Below are 21,902 nucleotides of genomic sequence, written 5' to 3'. Positions count from 1 at the left end.
AAACTGCTTAACAACAGAATATTGAAGCTGCTTCCTGGGTTGGTGGGTGAAGAGCAAGTGGGCTTCGTGGCAGGCAGAGAGGGCAGACATAACATCAGTAGAGTGATACATGCGGCCACACACGCTATTAAAACTAAGTCTCCCCTTGTGCTGCTAGGCACACATGCAGAGAAGGCGTTCAATAGGGTCAGTTGGCACTATATGATCAGTGTATTGAATGCCTTTGGCTTCCCAGAGGACTTTACACAAGCCATTTTTACATTGTACTCAGCACCATCTGCAAGAGTGCTGGTCAACGGGACCCTATCGGATGCCTTCCAAATCAAAAATGGTACCCGCCAGGGATGCCCGTTGTCCCCCACCCTGTTCATTCTCACCCTGGAAACGTTACTGCTAAAGTTCCGCCAGTCCCCCACGATCAAAGACTTAAAACTGGGAAATCACTCCCACAAGATGGCCGCCTTTGTGGACGACCTGCGGCTCTTGCTGACGAATCCAGAGGAGGCCCTGCCAGAGGTTCTTCAGATATTCGAATCCTTTGGGCTAATCTCGAACTTTAAAGGGAACCTGTCACCGGGAATTTGTGTATAGAGCTGAGGACATGGGTAGCTAGATGGCTGCTAGCACATCCGCAATACCTAGTCCCCATAGCTCTGTGTGCTTTTATTGTGTAAAAAAAACAATTTCATACATATGCAAATTAACCTGAGATGAGTCCTGTCCCTGACTCATCTCACATACAGGACTCACCTCAGGTTAATTTGCATATGTATAAATCGTTTTTTTTTTACACAATAAAAGCACACAGAGCTATGGGGACTGGGTATTGCGGATGTGCTAGCGGCCATCTAGCAACCCATGTCCTCAGCTCTATACACAAAATCCCGGTGACAGGTTCCCTTTAAGATAAATTTTGATAAGTCGGAAGCCTTAGGCATATCTCTGTCACCTACCTTGCGAGCTAGGGTTAAAGCCCTCACACTGTTTAAATGGCCTACCCAGGCAATAAAATATCTGGGAGTCATGGTCCCACTAGATCCTAAGCTCCTATTTCACCTCAATTATCCCCTGTTACTTACCAAAGTCACCTCTATTCTCTCAAAAACTCCTCACCTTTACTCACCTGGCTAGGCAGGAAGAATGTCTTAACCACCTACATCCTGCCATTACTTATGTATACCCTACGGGCCCTTCCCATTTCATTACCCTGCAACTTCATAAGCAAAATTCAAACCCTTATGAGTACATATCTTTGGGCTAGTGGCCAACCTAGAATGTCCCTCCGCCTGCTCTCTCGCAGGAAAAACCATGGCGGCATTTCCCTCCCAGACATCCCGGCCTATATTCAGGCCATTCACTTAGAAAGGTGGTTGAGGCTGACCAGACAGGAGATTCACTGTATGCATGTAGATTTCGAGTTGGCCCTTTTGGGCAAAGACTCACTCCACAGACTGTGGTTACCTGAAAAAGTGGGAGAGGGGGTCAAAATAGACAGCGAACTTACCAGAGGGATGTTACGTGCTTGCCACAAATCAAAAGAGCTCAACTCTGGCCAAGCAAGGATCTCTCCTCTGGCTCCTATATCAGTCCTCCCCAACCTTATGTGCCCACAAATTAGAGACCCGTCTGAAATCTGGCTCTCAAGTCTCAATGACCCGACACAGACTGGGTGACTTAACGAAGTTACAGGCCCCTACCGACTTCTACGCTGCCCTTTCTGGAAGACCAGACCCTGGGAAGAACTTTATTCAAGGGAATGACTTCGAAAACATCTGCAGACAGTTTAAGACCTCTAAGTATGTTCCATTACCAGATCCGACGTGGTTAGAAAACTTCATACTACTGCCAACTTTGCCCCACAAGTGCACCACCCACATATAAAGGCAAATACTCTGTGCAAGAGACTCCAATCTGCCACCATGGATGGCTGACTGGGAGAGAGAGCTACATCTCACGCTAAATGATAATAAATAAAGTGGGTCCAAAGGTGCTCACACGGTTTCTCCAAATGTATAAAAATACAAGAGAACTCTGTGAAGGTGGCGTTTAGATGGTATAGAACTCCTGAGTACCTTTATAAAATTAATCTCCTCCCCACAGACCTCTGTTGGAGATGTAATGCCGCTACTGGGTCCATCTCCCACATCTGGATGTTCTGCTCGGCCATTCGCCAATTTTGGGAAGGGGTGGAGCGAGCTATAAACAAGGTCTGCTCCACGACCCTGAAACTCACAGCCCAGTTAGTCCTACTCTGGCTGCCCACACCAAATTTTCGCCCAGGGAAGAACAATCTAACCACCCACTTACTTATGGCTGCAAAACTTCTAATTTCCATGAAATGGACCGACCCTGGATATGTGGCACAACAGGGTTCACCAGATGTGTCAGATGGAGGAATTGATAGGTTGGACATACCACAGTAGAGACTGCTACCTGCAACTCTGGCAGCCATGGCTGAACTACAGAGCAAGCCCCCCTGACCCTCTGTCCTCAGGAACCAGCTAGAGAGGAACGTTGGAGGATATTTTTAGGGTCACCTAGGCCTCTCCCCCTCCCCCCCTCGCCCACTCCCGTTCACTCCCCCCTCCCCTCCCTCTCCCCCCCCTTTTTTCCACCTCCCCCCCTCCCCATGTTCCTCCTTAGGGGTACAGTGGTTGTGGACCATACACTCCAGCGCTCCCGAGAACGTGCGCTGCTATGACCTAATTGATATTCCTGAATGGACTGTAGCTACCAAACCAGGGTGACACAACAACAGGGCTGTTAGTATTAGTTAGTTGTTTATTCTTTTTTTTTTTTTTCATCTTTTATACATTCTATGTACTTAGTATGTTCACTCTGTAAGGTTATTCACCTGATGGGCCCCTGTTTCCTAGATGAGTGGTCATCTGTCCCAGCCTGTATTGTTAGGCTATGCCTTCGAAGATATTCACTTTGACTTTTTATGATGTGACGCACTCAACATTGTAAATGTGCACTCAATTATGACCTATGTCTAATAAAAAGAGATTTCAAACAAGTAGGGGACAAAATCAGGTGTGCACTGCGCAACGCCATCTGTGGCAAGGTGCACCTGACTACGGATACGTGGACCAGTAATCAAGGCCAGGGCCGTTACATCTCCATAACAGCACACTGGGTAAATGCAGTGGCGGCTGGGCCTGAGGCGGATAGCAGTTTGGCGCATGTCCTTCCACCACCAAGGATTGCAGGGCGCTTCAGTTTGCCTCCTGTTGCTTCCTCCTCCTAATCTGCTTCCTCATCCTCTACCAGCTCCTCATCCGGTCAGCGTAACACCTTCACCACCAAATTCAATACAGCCAGGAGTAAACGACAGCAGGCAGTTTTAAAACGTATCTGTTTGGGGACAAACCCCACACTGCGCAGGAGCTGTGGACGGGCCTTGAACAACAGACCGATGAGTGGTTTGCGCCAGTCAGCCTCAAGCCCGGCCTGGTGGTGTGCGATAATGGGCAAAATCTCGTAGCAGCTTTGGGACTAGCCGGTTTGATGCACATCCCTTGCAAGGTGCATGTGCTGAATTTGGTGGTGCAGAGATTCCTTAAATATTACCCCGACATGTCAGAGCTGCTGCATAAAGTGCAGGCCGTCTGTGCATGCTTTCGGCGTTCTCACTCTGCTGCTGCTCGCCTGTCAGCGCTGCAGCGTAACTTCGGCCTTCCCGCTCACCGCCTCATATGCGACGTGCCCACAAGGTGGAACTCCACCTTGTACATGCTTGCCAGACTGTGCGAGCAGCAGCAGGCAATAGTGGAGTTTCAGCTGCAGCATGCACGGGTGAGTCGCTCGTCGGAACAGCACCACTTTACCACCAATGACTGGGCCTCCATGCGAGACCTGTGTTCCTTGTTGCGCTGTTTCGAGTACTCCACCAACATGGCCAGTGCCGATAACGTCGTTCTCAGCGTTACTATCCCACTTCTATGCCTCTTTGAAAAAACGCTCCTGGCGATGATGGAAGAGGATGTGGCACAGGAGGAGGAGGAGGAAGAGGGATCATTTCGTAGGGTTTCCGGCCAGTCATTCCCAAGTGGCTCCGAGGGTGGGTTCCTGCACCCACAAACCCAAGGAACACAATTGTCCAGCCAGGCCACAGTTCTGGAGGATGACAAGGTGGAGGATGAGGAGGAGGAGATGGAGGAACCATGTTCACAGCAGGGTGGCACCCAGACCAGCTCATGGCCATCACTGGTGCGTGGATGGTGGGATACAGAGGACACAGACGATACAACTCCCACAGAGGACAGCTTTTAGTTGCCTCTGGGCAGCCTGGCACACATGAGCGATTACATGCTGCAGTGTCTCCGCAACGACCGCCGAGTTGCCCACATTCTAACTTGTGCTGATTACTGGGTGGCCACGCTGCTGGGGCACCGCCAGCACCTCAGAAGGCAGGGTTAGCATTGCCGAAATGTGGAAAAGCTTTATCAGCACGCCACAACAACCAGCACCACCAGCTGATATGGGCACATGGCCTGAGCTTGCCCTTTACGCCTTAGAGGTGCTTGCCTGCCCTGCAGCCAGTGTATTATCTGAACGCGTGTTTAGCATGGCAGGGGGCGTCATCAAAAACAAGTGCAGCCACCTGTCCACAGCCAATGTGGACAAGCTCACGTTCATTAAAATGAACCAGGCATGGATCTCTCAGGACTTGTCCATACCTTGTGCAGAATAGACATGTATACCGGCACTAAGCAGCCATTGTTATACTGCAGCGCAATTGCTCCTGTTTGTATTTTGGATATTTCACACTCTTTTGGAGTGCACCTTAATTTTACAAAATTAAATTAAAACCAAAAACCTGTGTTGGCTATCTCGTCAAAAAATTTTTTTTTTTGTACGTGTTTTATTTTATATCATTTCACTACTTTGTCATTTACATTTTCTGGTGAAATTCACTAATTTTTGGGTGTATAGTACCACTGCTATACCTAGTAGGCCGGTTAAAAAAAATAAAAAATTGTCATTAACATTTTTTGGTGAAATTAACCAATTTTTGGGTGTATAGTACCACTGATATATCTAGTAGGCCGATTAAAAAAACAAATAAAAAATTGTCATTACATTTTCGGGTGAAATTCACCAATTTTTGGGTGTATAGTACCACTGCTATACCTAGTAGGCCGATTAAAAAAAAAAATTCATTAACATTCTCTGGTGAAATTAACCATTTTTTTAGTGTATAGTACCACTGCTATACCTAGTAGGCCATTTAAAAAAAAATATTGTCATTAACATTTTTGGGTGAAATTCACCAATTTTTGGGTGTATAGTACCACTGTTATACCTAGTAGGCCGGTTAACAAAAAAAATAAAATTGTCAGTTACATTTTCAGTTGAAATTCAACAATTTTTGGGTGTGAAGTACCACTGCTATACCTAGTAGACAGTTTAAACAATAAAACAATTTGTCTGTTACATTTTATGGTGAAATTCACAAATTTTTGGGTGTGATGTAACACTGCTATACCTGCTATACCTAGTAGGCCGTTTAAAAAAATATATATGTCAGTTACATAGTGTATAGTACCACTGCTATACCTAGTAGGCCGGTTAAGAAAAAAAAATAAAAAAATTGTCAGTTACATTTTCTGGTGAAATACACCAATTTTTTGGTGTGATGTACCACTGCTATACCTATTAGACCGGTAAAAAAAAAATAATAACATTTGTCAGTTACATTTTATGGTCAAATTCACCAATTTTTGGGTGTAATATACTCCTCCTCTACCTAGTTGACAGCTTAATAAATTTCAATAATTTTTATTTTACATTTTCGGGTGACAATAAACAATTGTTTTCTGTCATAGACCCCTGCTCTACCAAGTAGACAGGTTAATTTATTTCTGTAATTTTTCTATTACATTCTTGGGTTTACATTATATAATTTTAGACGTGAATAAACCCCTGCTCTGCATAGCTGACAGGGAATAAAATTTCTGAAATTCTTCTTTAACCCCTTAAGGACCGGGCTCATTTTCACCTTAAGGACCAGGCTCATTTTCACCTTAAGGACCAGGCCATTTTTTGCAAATCTGACCAGTGTCACTTTAAGTGCTCATAACTTTAAAACGCTTTGACTTACCCAGGCCGTTCTGAGATTGTTTTTTCGTCACATATTGTACTTCATGACACTGCTAAAATTGGGTCAAAAAAGTTAATTTTTTTGCATAAAAAAATAAAATTTTTACCGTAAATTTTGAAAAATTAGCAAATTTCAAATTTTCAGTTTCTCTACCTCTGTAATACATAGTAATACCCCCAAAAATTGTGATGACTTTACATTCCCCATATGTCTACTTCATGCTTGAATTGTTTTGGGAATGATATTTTATTTTTTGGGGATGTTATAAGGCTTAGAAGTTTAGAAGCAAATCTTGAAATTTTTCAGAAATTTACAAAAACTCAATTTTTAGCGACCAGTTCAGGTCTGAAGTCACTTTGCGAGGCTTACATAATAGAAACCACCCAAAAATGACCCCATCTAAGAAACTACACCCCTCAAGGTATTCAAAACTGATTTTGCATACATTGTTAACCCTTTAGGTGTTGCACAAGAGTTATTGGCAAATGGGGAGGAAATTTGAGAATTTCATATTTTTGTCAAATTTTTCATTTTAACCCATTTTTTCCACTAACAAACCAAGGGTTAACAGCCAAACAAGACTGTATCTTTATTGCCCTGACTCTGCCGTTTACAGAAACACCCAATATGTGGCCGTAAACTACTGTACGGCCACACAGCGGGGCGTAGAGTGAAAGGTGCACCATATGGTTTTTGGAAGGCTGATTTTTATGGACTGGTTTTTTGACACCATGTCCCATTTGAAGCCCCCTGATGCACCCCAAGAGGAGAAACTCCCTAAAAGTGACCCCATCTAAGAAACTACACCCCTCAAGGTATTCAAAACTGATTTTACATACGTCGTTAACCCTTTAGGTGTTGCACAAGAGTTATTGGCAAATGGGGATGAAATTTGAGAATTTCATTTTTTTGCCTAATTTTCAATTTTAACCCATTTTTTCCACTAACAAAGCAAGGGTTAACAGCCAAACAAGATTGTATCTTTATTGCCCTGACTCTGCCGTTTACAGAAACACCCCATATGTGGCCGTAAACTACTGTACGGCCACACAGCGGGGCGTAGAGTGAAAGGTGCACCATATGGTTTTTGGAAGGCTGATTTTTATGGACTGGTTTTTTGACACCATGTCCCATTTGAAGCCCCCTGATGCACCCCAAGAGGAGAAACTCCCTAAAAGTGACCCCATCTAAGAAACTACACCCCTCAAGGTATTCAAAACTGATTTTACATACGTCGTTAACCCTTTAGGTGTTGCACAAGAGTTATTGGCAAATGGGGATGAAATTTGAGAATTTCATTTTTTTGCCTAATTTTCAATTTTAACCCATTTTTTCCACTAACAAAGCAAGGGTTAACAGCCAAACAAGATTGTATCTTTATTGCCCTGACTCTGCCGTTTACAGAAACACCCCATATGTGGCCGTAAACTACTGTACGGGCACACAGTAGGGCGTAGAGTGAAAGGTGCGCGGTTTGGTTTTTGGAAGCCAGATTTTGCTGGACTGGTTTTTTGACACCATGTCCCATTTGAAGCCCCCCTGATGCACCCCTAGAGTAGAAACTCCATAAAAGTGACCCCATCTAAGAAACTACACCCCTCAAGCTATTCAAAACTGATTTTACAAACTTTGTTAACCCTTTAGGTGTTGCACAAGATTTAATGGAAAATAGAGACACAATTTCAAAATTTCACATTTTTGGCAGATTTTCCATTTTAATATTTTTTTTCCAGTTACAAAGCAAGGGTTAACAGCCAAACAAAACTCAATATTTATGGCCCTAATTCTGTAGTTTACAGAAACACCCCATATGTGGTCGTAAACCGCTGTACGGGCACACGGCAGGGCGCAGAAGGAAAGGAATTCCATACGGTTTTTGGAAGGCAGGTTTTGCTGGACTGTTTTTTTTGACACCATGTCCCATTTGAAGCCCCCCTGATGCACCCCTAGAGTAGAAACTCCAAAAAAGTGACCCCATTTTAGAAACTACGGGATAGGGTGGCAGTTTTGTTGGTACTAGTTTAGGGTACATATGATTTTTGGTTGCTCTATATTACACTTTTTGTGCAGCAAGGTAACAAGAAATAGCTTTTTTGGCACGTTTTTTTTTTTTGTTATTTACAACATTCATCTGACAGGTTAGATTATGTGGTATTTTTATAGAGCAGGTTGTCGCGGACGCGGCGATACCTAATATGTATACATTTTTTTTTATTTATGTAAGTTTTATACAATAACTTCATTTTTAAAACCAAAAAAATGTTTTAGTGTCTCCATATTCTAAGAGCCATAGTTTTTTCAGTTTTTGGGCGATTATCTTGAGTAGGGTCTCATTTTTTGCGGGATGAGATGACGGTTTGATTGGCACTATTTTGGGGTGCATATGATTTTTTGATCGCTTGCTATTACACTTTTTGTGACGTAAGATGGCAAAAAATGGCTTTTTTTACACTGTTTTTATTTTTATTTTTTTACGGTGGTCATCTGAGGGGTTAGGTCATGTGATATTTTTATAGAGCCGGTCGATACGGACGCGGCGATACCTAATATGTATACTTTTTTTTTATTTATGTAAGTTTTACAGAATGAGTTCATTTTTGAAAAAAAAAAAATATCATGTTTTAGTGTCTCCATAGTCTAAGAGCCATAGTTTTTTCAGCTTTTGGGCGATTATCTTGAGTAGGGTCTCATTTTTTGCGGGATGAGATGACGGTTTGATTGGTACTATTTTGGCGTACATGCGACTTTTTTGATCACTTTTATTACTTTTTTTGGGAAGTAAGGTGGGCAAAATTTCAATTTTCTCATAGTTTTTATTTTTTTATTTTTATGGCGTTCACCGTGCGGGGAAAGTAACATGACCATTTTATAGATCAGGTCGTTACGGACGCGGCGATACCTAATATGTGTAGTTTATTTTATTTTTTTAATTTTTATTCAGTGATAAATGTTTTTTTTTTTATCTTAACTTTTTTCACTTTTTTTTACATTTTTGTGACCCAGACCCACTTGGTTCTGGAAGATCCAGTGGGTCTGGTGTCTGTATAATACAGTACAGAACAATATATATTGTTCTGTACTGTATTCTACTTACACTGAACAGATCTGTGCTTTTAGCACAGATCTGTTCAGCACCATGGACAGCAGGACGCCTGAGCAGGCGTCCTGTTGCCATGGGAACCCTCCCCGTCTGCTCAGAACTTCGCAGACGGGGAAGGGTAAGGACGGGGCTGAGGGGGGCTCTCTGGGGGCTCTCTCCCTCTCCATCGGGGGGCTGCAAAGCCACAGCAGCCCCCCGATGGAGAGGGAGGGAGCTCCCTGACCGATGACAGTTAACTTTTTCCATACAGCGGTCCGTACGGACCGCGGTATGGAAAGGGTTAAACGGCTGACATCTTCACAGATGTCAGCCGTTTATACCAGGGTGCCAGCAATGTGCTGGCACCCTGGTATACCCACTAGAAGCCAACGATCGTTCATGGGGAGGCGGGCGGGGGATCGCGATCCCGCCTGCCGCACCGCCCGCCTCCCGCAACGCCCCCACCGCCTGCGACACCCCCCCCGCACCACCCTCCGGCATAAAATCGTGCAGGGGTGCAGGGGGGGGTGAAAAATAATGATTTTAGCCACTCTAAAGTTTCTGATCCCCGCGGTCAGGGACCGCGGCGATCAGAAACTGCAAAAAGCGCAGCAAACCGCAGGTCTGAATTGACCTGCGGTTTTCTGCGATCGCCGATACGGGGGGGTCAAATGACCCCCCCCTGCATTGTTACGGGATGCCGGCTGAATGATTTCAGCCGAAATCCCGTTCCGATTAACCCCTGCGGCGCCGGAGTTCCGATTTTAAGTCAGGACGTACCGGTACGTCCTCGGTCCTTAAGGACTCGGGAAATAGGGCGTACCGGTACGTCCTAGGTCCTTAAGGACTCGGGAAATAGGGCGTACCGGTACGTCCTAGGTCCTTAAGGGGTTAATTGATGCGCACCACCTCCTTTGATTTAATACTTAAACTTAAACAAGTTGTACCACATTTAAGCTTCAATACTTTGTCCCACATTTCCGCTATACTCTCTTGGCCAACATTTGCGCCTCAATAGCTTTTCCCACAACTCCGCTTGACTCTTTTGGCCCACATTTGGGCTTCTGTAATTTGTCCCACATTTGCGCCTCAATAGCTTTCACACATTTCTTCTCGATCCCAATTTTTTAAAATAAATTCATCTCCCTTAAATTTGGTCTCTTTTTCTCACGCTCCCTCTCCGGCCTGGAACCCTGATTCCCCGCCACCCGTAATCACCATGGTAGGCGCATAAAAGAACATCGAAAGTTGATAAAGCAGATATCAAATTGGATCGTGAACATCACGGGGGATGTGCGACATGGTGAGGCAGTAATTATGCACACGCCTACACAAACTAACTGACAGGGGTCAGCACCTGCAACTTCTGGGTCTCCAAATTGGGCACATGGCCTGAGCTTGCCCTTTATGCCTTGGAGGTGCTGGCCTGCCCTGCAGCCGGTGTATTGTCGGAATGTGTGTTTAGCACGACTGGAGGGTTATATTTTCCAATGTTCTGGGGTGTACCCTAATTTAAAAAAAAAATAAAAAATTTAAAACAAAAAGCAGTGTAGGCTACCTCCTCCTCCTCCACTGCCACTTCCACCTACACCGCCACATCCACCGCCTCCTCAACCTCCTACTCCATATGAACCTGGTCCTCCTAGATCAAGATTATTATTTTTTATTTTTACGCATTTTATGTTATTTAAAGTCATTTCCCTATCCACATTTGTTTGCAGGTGCTCTGCTCTTAACCACATTTTGACGACATTTGCAGCCCTCTAGCCCTTTACATGACATTTTTACAGCCATTTTAGTGCTCAAAAGTTCGGGTCCCTATTGACTTCAATGGGGTTTGGGTTCGGGGTCAAGTTCGGGTCAAGTTCGGGTGCCGAACTCGAACTTTTTTCCGAAGTTCGGCCAAACCCATCGAACCCGAACATCCAGGTGTCTGCTCAACTCTAGTAAGTATTCCTATATAAGCAGATGTCTCTTTTTTTTTTTTTTTTTTTAAGAAACTGGCCACGCAGCCTTATAGTGTAGTGGTTAAGGTTTTTTGCTGTAATGTAGAAGATTGTGAGTTCAAATCCTGCCAGAAACATTTCAGAAATAGGGGCTAAATTAAGCCCTAGAGGGGAGAATCGTGGATGGTCAGTACGTCTCACTGAGAATGTATGCCTCAGTGATATAATTCCCGGAAATAAGTATACCAGTAACATTAGGTTGCTGGGAGGTTTTCGTTAAAGTGGATTTTGGGTCCGGGTTTTAGGAGTGACCAGAGAGCTTGGGTGGGACAGGCCACTCCCGTACTCCATCCAGGGTTTTCCTACAGGGAGTGCAGAATTATTAGGCAAGTTGTATTTTTGAGGATTAAATTTATTATTGAACAACAACCATGTTCTCAATGAACCCAAAAAACTCATTAATATCAAAGCTGAATATTCTTGGAAGTAGTTTTTAGTTTGTTTTTAGTTTTAGCTATTTTAGGGGGATATCTGTGTGTGCAGGTGACTATTACTGTGCATAATTATTAGGCAACTTAACAAAAAACAAATATATACCCATTTCAATTATTTATTTTTACCAGTGAAACCAATATAACATCTCAACATTCACAAATATACATTTCTGACATTCAAAAACAAAACAAAAACAAATCAGTGACCAATATAGCCACCTTTCTTTGCAAGGACACTAAAAAGTCTGCCATCCATGGATTCTGTCAGTGTTTTGATCTGTTCACCATCAACATTGCGTGCAGCAGCAACCACAGCCTCCCAGACACTGTTCAGAGAGGTGTACTGTTTTCCCTCCTTGTAAATCTCACATTTGATGATGGACCACAGGTTCTCAATGGGGTTCAGATCAGGTGAACAAGGAGGCCATGTCATTAGATTTTCTTCTTTTATACCCTTTCTTGCCAGCCACGCTGTGGAGTACTTGGACGCGTGTGATGGAGCATTGTCCTGCATGAAAATCATGTTTTTCTTGAAGGATGCAGACTTCTTTCTGTACCACTGCTTGAAGAAGGTGTCTTCCAGAAACTGGCAGTAGGACTGGGAGTTGAGCTTGACTCCATCCTCAACCCGAAAAGGCCCCACAAGCTCATCTTTGATGATACCAGCCCAAACCAGTACTCCACCTCCACCTTGCTTGCGTCTGAGTCGGACTGGAGCTCTCTGCCCTTTACCAATCCAGCCACGGGACCATCCATCTGGCCCATAAAGACTCACTCTCATTTCATCAGTCCAAAAACCTTAGAAAAATCAGTCTTGAGATATTTCTTGGCCCAGTCTTGACGTTTCAGCTTGTGTGTCTTGTTCAGTGGTGGTCGTCTTTCAGCCTTTCTTACCTTGGCCATGTCTCTGAGTATTGCACACCTTGTGCTTTTGGGCACTCCAGTGATGTTGCAGCTCTGAAATATGGCCAAACTGGTGGCAAGTGGCATCTTGGCAGCTGCACGCTTGACTTTTCTCAGTTCATGGGCAGTTATTTTGCGCCTTGGTTTTTCCACACGCTTCTTGCGACCCTGTTGACTATTTTGAATGAAACGCTTGATTGTTCGATGATCACGCTTCAGAAGCTTTGCGATTTTAAGAGTGCTGCATCCCTCTGCAAGATATCTCACTATTTTTGACTTTTCTGAGCCTGTCAAGTCCTTCTTTTGACCCATTTTGCCAAAGGAAAGGAAGTTGCCTAATAATTATGCACACCTAATATAGGGTGTTGATGTCATTAGACCACACCCCTTCTCATTACAGAGATGCACATCACCTAATATGCTTAATTGGTAGTAGGCTTTCGAGCCTATTCAGCTTGGAGTAAGACAACATGCATAAAGAGGATGATGTGGTCAAAATACTCATTTGCCTAATAATTCTGCACTCCCTGTACTGTGTGGTTAAAAAGGGTGTGGGAATCTCAGCTGTGGAGATCAAGTGTGCACAGGCTAAGTAAAGCTGAACAAGCTAAGAGGGAGGACTTGGTTTCTGAAAGACCCCAGAGAGTGGTGAGACCATATTGTTGTTACCTGATTTGGACTGAACACAGAATGTGGGACTTTATGTTATGCAATATTTGTGGGCTGAAGAAAGCTTAAAGCTAAAGTTTGGACATGTTTACCTTTGTTTGCTGAAATAAACACTGCCTGTGGTGAAGACTGAACTGACACGCGTGTATGTGTGCACAGTGACGGAGTTAAAACCCCCACAATATATATACACTCACCTAAAGAATTATTAGGAACACCATCTATTTCTCATTAATGCAATTATCTAGTCAACCAATCACATTGCAGTTGCTTCAATACATTTAGGGGTGTGGTCCTGGTCAAGACAATCTACTGAACTCCAAACTGAGTGTCAGAATGGGAAAGAAAGGTGATTTAAGCAATTTTGAGCGTGGCATGGTTGTTGGTGCCAGACGGGCCAGTCTGAGTATTTCACAATCTGCTCAGTTACTGGGATTTTCACGCACAACCATTTCTAGGGTTTACAAAGAATGGTGTGAAAAGGGAAAAACATCCAGTATGCGGCAGTCCTGTGGGCGAAAATGCCTTGTTGATGCTAGAGGTCAGAGGAGAATGGGCCGACTGATTCAAGCTGATAGAAGAGCAACGTTGACTGAAATAACCACTCGTTACAACCGAGGTATGCAGCAAAGCATTTGTGAAGCCACAACACGCACAACCTTGAGGCGGATGGGCTACAACAGCAGAAGACCCCACCGGGTACCACTCATCTCCACTACAAATAGGAAAAAGAGGCTAAAATTTGCACGAGCTCACCAAAATTGGACTGTTGAAGACTGGTAAAATGTTGCCTGGTCTGATGAGTCTCGATTTCTGTTGAGACATTCAAATGGTAGAGTCCGAATTTGGCGTAAACAGAATGAGAACATGTATCCATCATGCCTTGTTACCACTGTGCAGGCTGGTGGTGGTGGTGTAATGGTGTGGGGGATGTTTTCTGGGCACACTTTAGGCCTCTTAGTGCCAATTGGGCATCGTTAAAATGCCACGGGCTACCTGAGCATGGTTTCTGACCATGTCCATCCCTTTATGACCACCATGTACCCATCCTCTGATGGCTACTTCCAGCAGGATAATGCACCATGTCACAAAGCTCGAATTATTTCAAATTGGTTTCTTGGACATGACTATGAGTTCACTGTACTAAAATGGCCCCCACAGTCACCAGATCTCAACCCAATAGAGCATCTTTGGGAAGTGGTGGAACGGGAGCTTCATGCCCTGGATGTGCATCCCTCAAATCTCCATTAACTGCAAGATGCTATCCTATCAATATGGGCCAACATTTCTAAAGAATGCTATTAGCACCTTGTTGAATCAATGCCACGTAGAATTAAGGCAGTTCTGAAGGCAAAAGGGGGTCCAACACCGTATTAGTATGGTGTTCCTAATAATTCTTTAGGTGAGTGTGTATATATATATATATATATATAGAGAGAGAGAGAGAGAGATAAAATCATACTTCTGTCGGTGTTTACACGGAATCTGTGGATGGCACAGTTAAGGGGTGGGGGTCTGTGGATGGCACTGTTATGGGGTGGGGGGTCTGTGGATGGCACATATATAATACTGCCATCCACAGATCCCCCCCCTGTAACAGTGCCAGCCACAGATCCCCCCCTGTAACAGTGTCTGTCATTCACAGATCCCCCCATAAGTGTCTGTCATCCACAGATCCCCCCATAACAGTGTCCGTCATCCACAGATCCCCCCCATAACAGTGTCCGTCATCCACAGATCCCCCCATAACAGTGTCCGTCATCCACAGATCCCCCCCATAACAGTGTCCGTCATCCACAGATCCCCCCCATAACAGTATCCATCATCCACAGATCCCCCCCATAACAGTGTCCGTCATCCACAAACCACCATTAGTTCCAAACCCACCAAAAGCACACCTTTTGGTTCAAAAATTTATTTTTCTTATTTTCCTCCCCAAAAACCTAGGTGCGTCTTATGGGGCGGTGCGTCTTATAGGGCGAAAAATACGGTAATTGCGATAAGTAGGATTCAAGCCATTATTGATCTGAAAGGAGCGGTGCCGGCCGATCTGCTTCGGGGTTTGGGACTGTTAGAGGATCGAGTTCAGTCCAGAGGAGTTGGTGAGGGAGACATTTACTCGGGTAATTTTAGGTAGTGTTGAGCGCGAATATTCGTATTACGAATTTTTATCGCGAATATCAGCACTTCGAGAATTCGCAAATATTTTGAATATAGTGCTATATATTCATGACAAATATTCTTATTTTTTAAATTTTTTTTTGTCACAGCTTAGCAACATCGCTAGCAACGAATAGAAAAGCTGCCTACCCCTTCACTATATAAATTAAGACACTCCCCAGCAGAGATTTTGTGGAGTTTCAAGAGAGGAGCTTGAATACTGTGCTGTGCTTTTTCAAATTACATTACAAATTGCATATAAAATTCCATATAGTTAGTGTTAGATAGTAATAGGGAATTGTGTAGCTGAATAGCTGATAGGGTCCAGTGCAGGGTGTAGTGTAGGTTATAGAGATAGTTAGCTGAAATATATAATCCATATAGTTAGTGTTAGATAGTATAGGTTACAGTGTGTGTCAGGAAAATAAATGTGCAATGTGCATGTGGGAGAGATTTCTCTGCTGTCCATACATACATGCTCCAGAAATAGCGATGTGATGTCACAACAATACTAAGTTCAACAATCACTATTATGTTGTCAGACCTGATTAAAGGTGAAGTTGTATGTATTGTGCTAAAATATTCGAATCAATAGTGGCAATTTGCTCAATCTCAAATACTTTGAAAAACTCTATCTGCATATAAAGCTAATGTTATGACATGCATGGAATTTTAATCTAAACAGTGCTGTAATGTACAATTACTTACCATGTTTAGGAGTTCTTCCTCACTACCTCGAAAGTTGCTGACAACCATTTTCATCACTTTTGTAGCTAATAGTGCGTGCGTACGTGCACGCGCGCATATTAGCCCAATCAAAAAGAATATCACAAATATCACGAAATCATGAATATTTGGCGAATATTCGCCTAAATATTTATGATATATTGCAAATTTGAATATTGCCCCTGCCGCTCATCACAAATTTGAGGCAGCTTGATAAGCCTGCCTGAAAAGATGTGCTTTTAAGGCACATTTGAAGGTGGATAAGTTGTGAATTGACCTGATATATTAGTCAGAGTATTCCAGAGAGTAGGTGCAGCATGAGAAAAGTCTTGAAGACAGAAGTGAGAGGTACGAATTATAGAGGATGTTAATCTTAGGTCACTAACAGAAGGGAGAGCATGAGTAGGATAATAGACGGAAATGAGGGAGGAGATGTATGGAGGTGCAGCAATGTGAAGAGCTTTGTAGGTGAGGGTGAGAAGTTTAAAATGTATTCTGTGGTGGATGAGCAACCAGTGAAGTGACTGGGACAGGCTAGTAGTATCAGTGTAGCAGTTGGATAAATAGATGAGTCTGGCTGCAGCATTTAGGACAGACTGAAGTTGGGAGAGTTTAGTGAGATGGAGACCAATTAGTAATGCATTGCAGTAGTCAAGACGAGAATGAATTAAGGCAACAACAAGAGTTTTTGCCATTTTCACATTAAGAAAAGGGTGGATTCTGGCGATATTCTTGAGGTGCAGACAACAAGAGCATTTAAGTGATTGAATATGGGGAACAAAGGAAAAATCTGATTCAAACGTGGCCCCAAGACAGTGGGCATGTTGCACAGGAGTTATGATAGTCCTGCAGACTGAAAAGGAAATATCAAGTTTCAGTGGGTTAATAGATGGGGAAAAGACAAGAAGTTCAGTTTTTAAGAGGCTCTTTTAGATACAGAAAGGACATGATGTTAGAGACAGCTGCCAGACAATTACTGGTGTTATGGAGTAAAGCAGGAGTGATGTCAGGGGATGACATATATAGTTTGGTGTCGTCAGCATAGAGATGGTACCGAAAGCCAACTCTATTGATAGTCTGACTGATGGGGGCTGTGAAGAGGGAGAAGAGTAGAGAACCTAATACTAAGCCCTGAGAAACACCAACATCAAGAGAAAGAGGAGAAGAAGAAGAGCCAGCGAATTATACGCTAAAGGAGTGGCCAGAGAGATAGGAAGAGAAACAAGAGAGAGGAGTGTCCTTAAGGCCAATTGAGTGGAGCATGGTGAGGAGGATTTTATGGTCTACGGCAGGGATGCTCAACCTGCGGCCCTCCAGCTGTTGTAAAACTACAGCTCCCACAATGCCCGGCTGTAGGCTGATAGCTGAAGTCTGTTCGGGCATGCTGGCAATTGTAGTTTTGCAACAGCTGGAGAGCCGCAGGTTGAGCATGCCTGGTCTATGGTATCAAATGCTGCAGAGAGATCCAGAAGAATCAGCAGAGAATAATCAGGTAAGAGCTAACTGTAGGGTGTCAATAAGTTGCTGGCTGTGTAGGTTTCTATAAGTGTGAAAAGTAGGATTGTCATGAGAAGAGTGGGAGGTTTTAATAGTAAATTAAAGATGATTGTGGTCAGAAAGTGGGAAAGATTAGTTACTAAAGTTTGAGACTGAGCAGTGACGGATGAGGACTATATCAAGTGTATTGCCCTGTTCATGCGTAGCAGAGGAAGTAAGTTGTGATAGGCGGTTATATAAAGTGAGAGGTTGATGGTAAGATAGGATCATCAATGGGGATATTAAAATCACCCATAATAAGAGTCGGTGATTCAGAAGATAGGAAGCGAGGAACAAATAAGATTAGAACGAATGGTCCTTTTTATAGAAATAGCATCACTCTTCTTTTTGGGTTGTGTCTGGTATTGCAAGTCAGCCTCACCCACATGAATGGACCATGGACAAGAGTGGTGCTGTTCATTTTTAAAAAAAGAACCTTTTTCCAATGTAATAAAACCCATTTCAGCAAGTACTTTACAGTTTATAAAAATAATTTTAAGGTCTATAATGACAATTCCACTTTAAACACAGCAGCATTTCACTGATATGTTATTCAGGCTTCTTTTACATTTATTTAATAACTGCCCTCTGAAGTCTAATATGACTTATGTTAAGTATCACATATTTTATAGCCCAGGACACCGTTTTAAAATTACATCTACTAAATTATGTTTTGGCTGTACATTTCAGCTACATTTCTAAATGGAGATATGCCATATGCTCCAAAACTGTCCATCACAAAGTTGGATGGAATATAAAAGTGAAGTAATGATTAAAAAAAATGTTGACTCATTTGAGTAATTTTGAATCTTAATACATATATAAGATTTCCTATTGGTTTCATCATGTTTTTGTAGGTACTGTACAAGTAAAATCAGTTTGTATACCATGCCAATGTACATGTAAGTACACTTTCATCTACATCCAGGGTTGTGTCTGGTATTACTTCCTTGCTTACTATGTTGACATATATACTTTGTCCTCATATTTTAAACTCATAAATATTGTACTAAAAATGAGGCATTAACCCCCTCAGAACATCCGCCGCACACGTATGGCAGATGTTTACCCGCTAAGGAGCTGAGCGAATGTCATAGTTGTCAGGTGCCTGCGGTTTTACACAGCAGACGCCAAGATTTGTATGTGATCTACGATAACTATGAGTGTGGACATTTAACTTCTCAGATGCCACCATCAATTGTGAACACGGCATCTGACTAGTGAAATCCCAGGAGCTTTGTCATATTGAAGTCCCTTGGGTGCACAAAAGGAAATGATTCTGAGGGCCCACCCTCTGTGGATATAGGACCTCAAGGACCCTGTTTTATTAGGGGTCCATTTTTGTCTGTTACTCTGGTGGGACAGTCTTACCCTAGTGCTGCACTCCTGGGGGCATAGAACGAGGGAGAAGTTTGGTTTCTATGGCAGCCTTAGGGCTTCTGAAGGCTCTGAGGCCTGCCACAGCAAAGTTTGTATGGAGCCCTGCTTGTGACAAAGCTTCATAGGAACAAATTGAAACTCCCATAGGCTGCAATGTTAATCATTGCAGTCTATAAGAGAAGGAATCAGAACATCCACATCTAAGGAACATTAGCTGCCACCACAACTGACTGAGGCTAATATGTATGCTAATGGTCTTTTATAACCAAGATTTATGAGGTCAGTACTTGACTCAGAATGTGTCCACTAAGATACATTTTCCTGTGGTCATCATAATGATTTCATACCACTTTCATACAACCCGTCATAGTATTCCGCACACAAGCATATCAAACATGGAAGGGTTAGAGACAGGAGGGGGTGCGTTCTTTATTTACTGTCTCTTGCAGAGCCCTGATTGAAGTGACGTTCACAAAGTTGATGCCAGTGGATGCCCTAATTCCAATCCTGAGCAGCACATGGCCAAGTTATAAAATAGGTCCAGTGTTTCTTCGATGACTCTTCATCTGTATGATTTTTAATACATGACCCCTACTGCAGGTAATGGTATTCTCTACTTGACCTTTCAAATGGCTCCACCAGGTGTAGCGTTATGAAAACATTTTAAATGCTACGATCGGGTTTATGATATGCAATTTCCTGTCTGTGTGAAGCTTATTCTGCCTCCTCGGTTGTGTTCAAACAGACTTTGTATTCTGGTTTTGTAAACAAGGCTTCAATGATTTTATCGCCAGCCACAAGAATGTCAGGTTTATTTTCTCCTTCTCTGATCTCTACAAATTATTTTGCTATCTACATTACCACAATGGACAATGCTAACGGAAGCAGCGATAAGTCAAGTCGCACTACCGCAATGTTTCTAAGGAGTTCACCTTGATCAGACATGCGCAATGCACATCCAATGTGAATACAGGGAGTGCATAATTATTAGGCAAATGAGTATTTTGACCACATCATCCTCTTTATGCATGTTGTCTTACTCCAAGCTGTATAGGCTCGAAAGCCTACAACCAATTAAGCATATTAGGTGATGTGCATCTCTGTAATGAGATGGGGTGTGGTCTAATGACATCAACACCCTATATTAGGTGTGCATAATTATTAGGCAACTTCCTTTCCTTTGGCAAAATGGGACAAAAAAAGGACTTGACAGGCTCAGAAAAGTCAAAAATAGTGAGATATCTTGCAGAGGGATGCAGCACTCTTCAAATTGCAAAGCTTCTGAAGCGTGATCATCGAACAATCAAGCGTTTCATTCAAAATAGTCAACAGGGTCGCAAGAAGCGTGTGGAAAAACCAAGGCGCAAAATAACTGCCCATGAACTGAGAAAAGTCAAGCGTGCAGCTGCCAAGATGCCACTTGCCACCAGTTTGGCCATATTTCAGAGCTGCAACATCACTGGAGTGCCCAAAAGCACAAGGTGTGCAATACTCAGAGACATGGCCAAGGTAAGAAATGCTGAAAGACGACCACCACTGAACAAGACACACAAGCTGAAACGTCAAGACTGGGCCAAGAAATATCTCAAGACTGATTTTTCTAAGGTTTTATGGACTGATGAAATGAGAGTGAGTCTTGATGGGCCAGATGGATGGATTGGTAAAGGGCAGAGAGCTCCAGTCCGACTTAGATGCCAGCAAGGTGGAGGTGGAGTACTGGTTTGGGCTGGTATCATCAAAGATGAGCTTGTGGGGCCTTTTCGGGTTGAGGATGGAGTCAAGCTCAACTCCCAGTCCTACTGCCAGTTTCTGGAAGACACCTTCTTCAAGCAGTGGTACAGGAAGAAGTCTGCATCCTTCAAGAAAAACATGATTTTCATGCAGGACAATGCTCCATCACACGCGTCCAAGTACTCCACAGCGTGGCTGGCAAGAAAGGGTATAAAAGAAGAAAATCTAATGACATGGCCTCCTTGTTCACCTGATCTGAACCCCATTGAGAACCTGTGGTCCATCATCAAATGTGAGATTTACAAGGAGGGAAAACAGTACACCTCTCTGAACAGTGTCTGGGAGGCTGTGGTTGCTGCTGCACGCAATGTTGATGGTGAACAGATCAAAACACTGACAGAATCCATGGATGGCAGGCTTTTGAGTGTCCTTGCAAAGAAAGGTGGCTATATTGGTCACTGATTTGTTTTTGTTTTGTTTTTGAATGTCAGAAATGTATATTTGTGAATGTTGAGATGTTATATTGGTTTCACTGGTAAAAATAAATAATTGAAATGGGTATATATTTGTTTTTTGTTAAGTTGACTAATAATTATGCACAGTAATAGTCACCTGCACACACAGATATCCCCCTAAAATAGCTAAAACTAAAAACAAACTAAAAACTACTTCCAAAAATATTCAGCTTTGATATTAATGAGTTTTTTGGGTTCATTGAGAACATGGTTGTTGTTCAATAATAAAATTAATCCTCAAAAATACAACTTGCCTAATAATTCTGCACTCCCTGTATATACCGAGACCAATAACCTATTTAAAACAAAATCAAACACACAACATACATACGATGCATGGTTAAAAAAACGAAGAACATTTATGCTGAGGTATTAGAGTAATATCAAATATCTTATAAAAAATTAATATCCATCCTACAGTAGGTTCACATCTTAAAGTTACAGGAACACATTATAAAAAACGCTCATTAATCCCATTAGGATTAATCATATCCAAACTAAAGATCCAGTATGTTTCGCCTTTGCAATAATCTCCTTTCAATCTAATCACTGTTACTACCAGCAACTTCATCTAAAACAAGCGATTTAAGATCATACACTTGTGACCAGCTTCTGCTGTTTCATAGGGAGACTTTTTTAATATTAACATTGTGCTCA

The sequence above is a fragment of the Bufo bufo genome, chromosome 1, assembly GCF_905171765.1.
Source record: "Bufo bufo chromosome 1, aBufBuf1.1, whole genome shotgun sequence".
NCBI lineage: Eukaryota > Metazoa > Chordata > Amphibia > Anura > Bufonidae > Bufo > Bufo bufo.
This window is presented reverse-complemented; position numbering follows the sequence as displayed.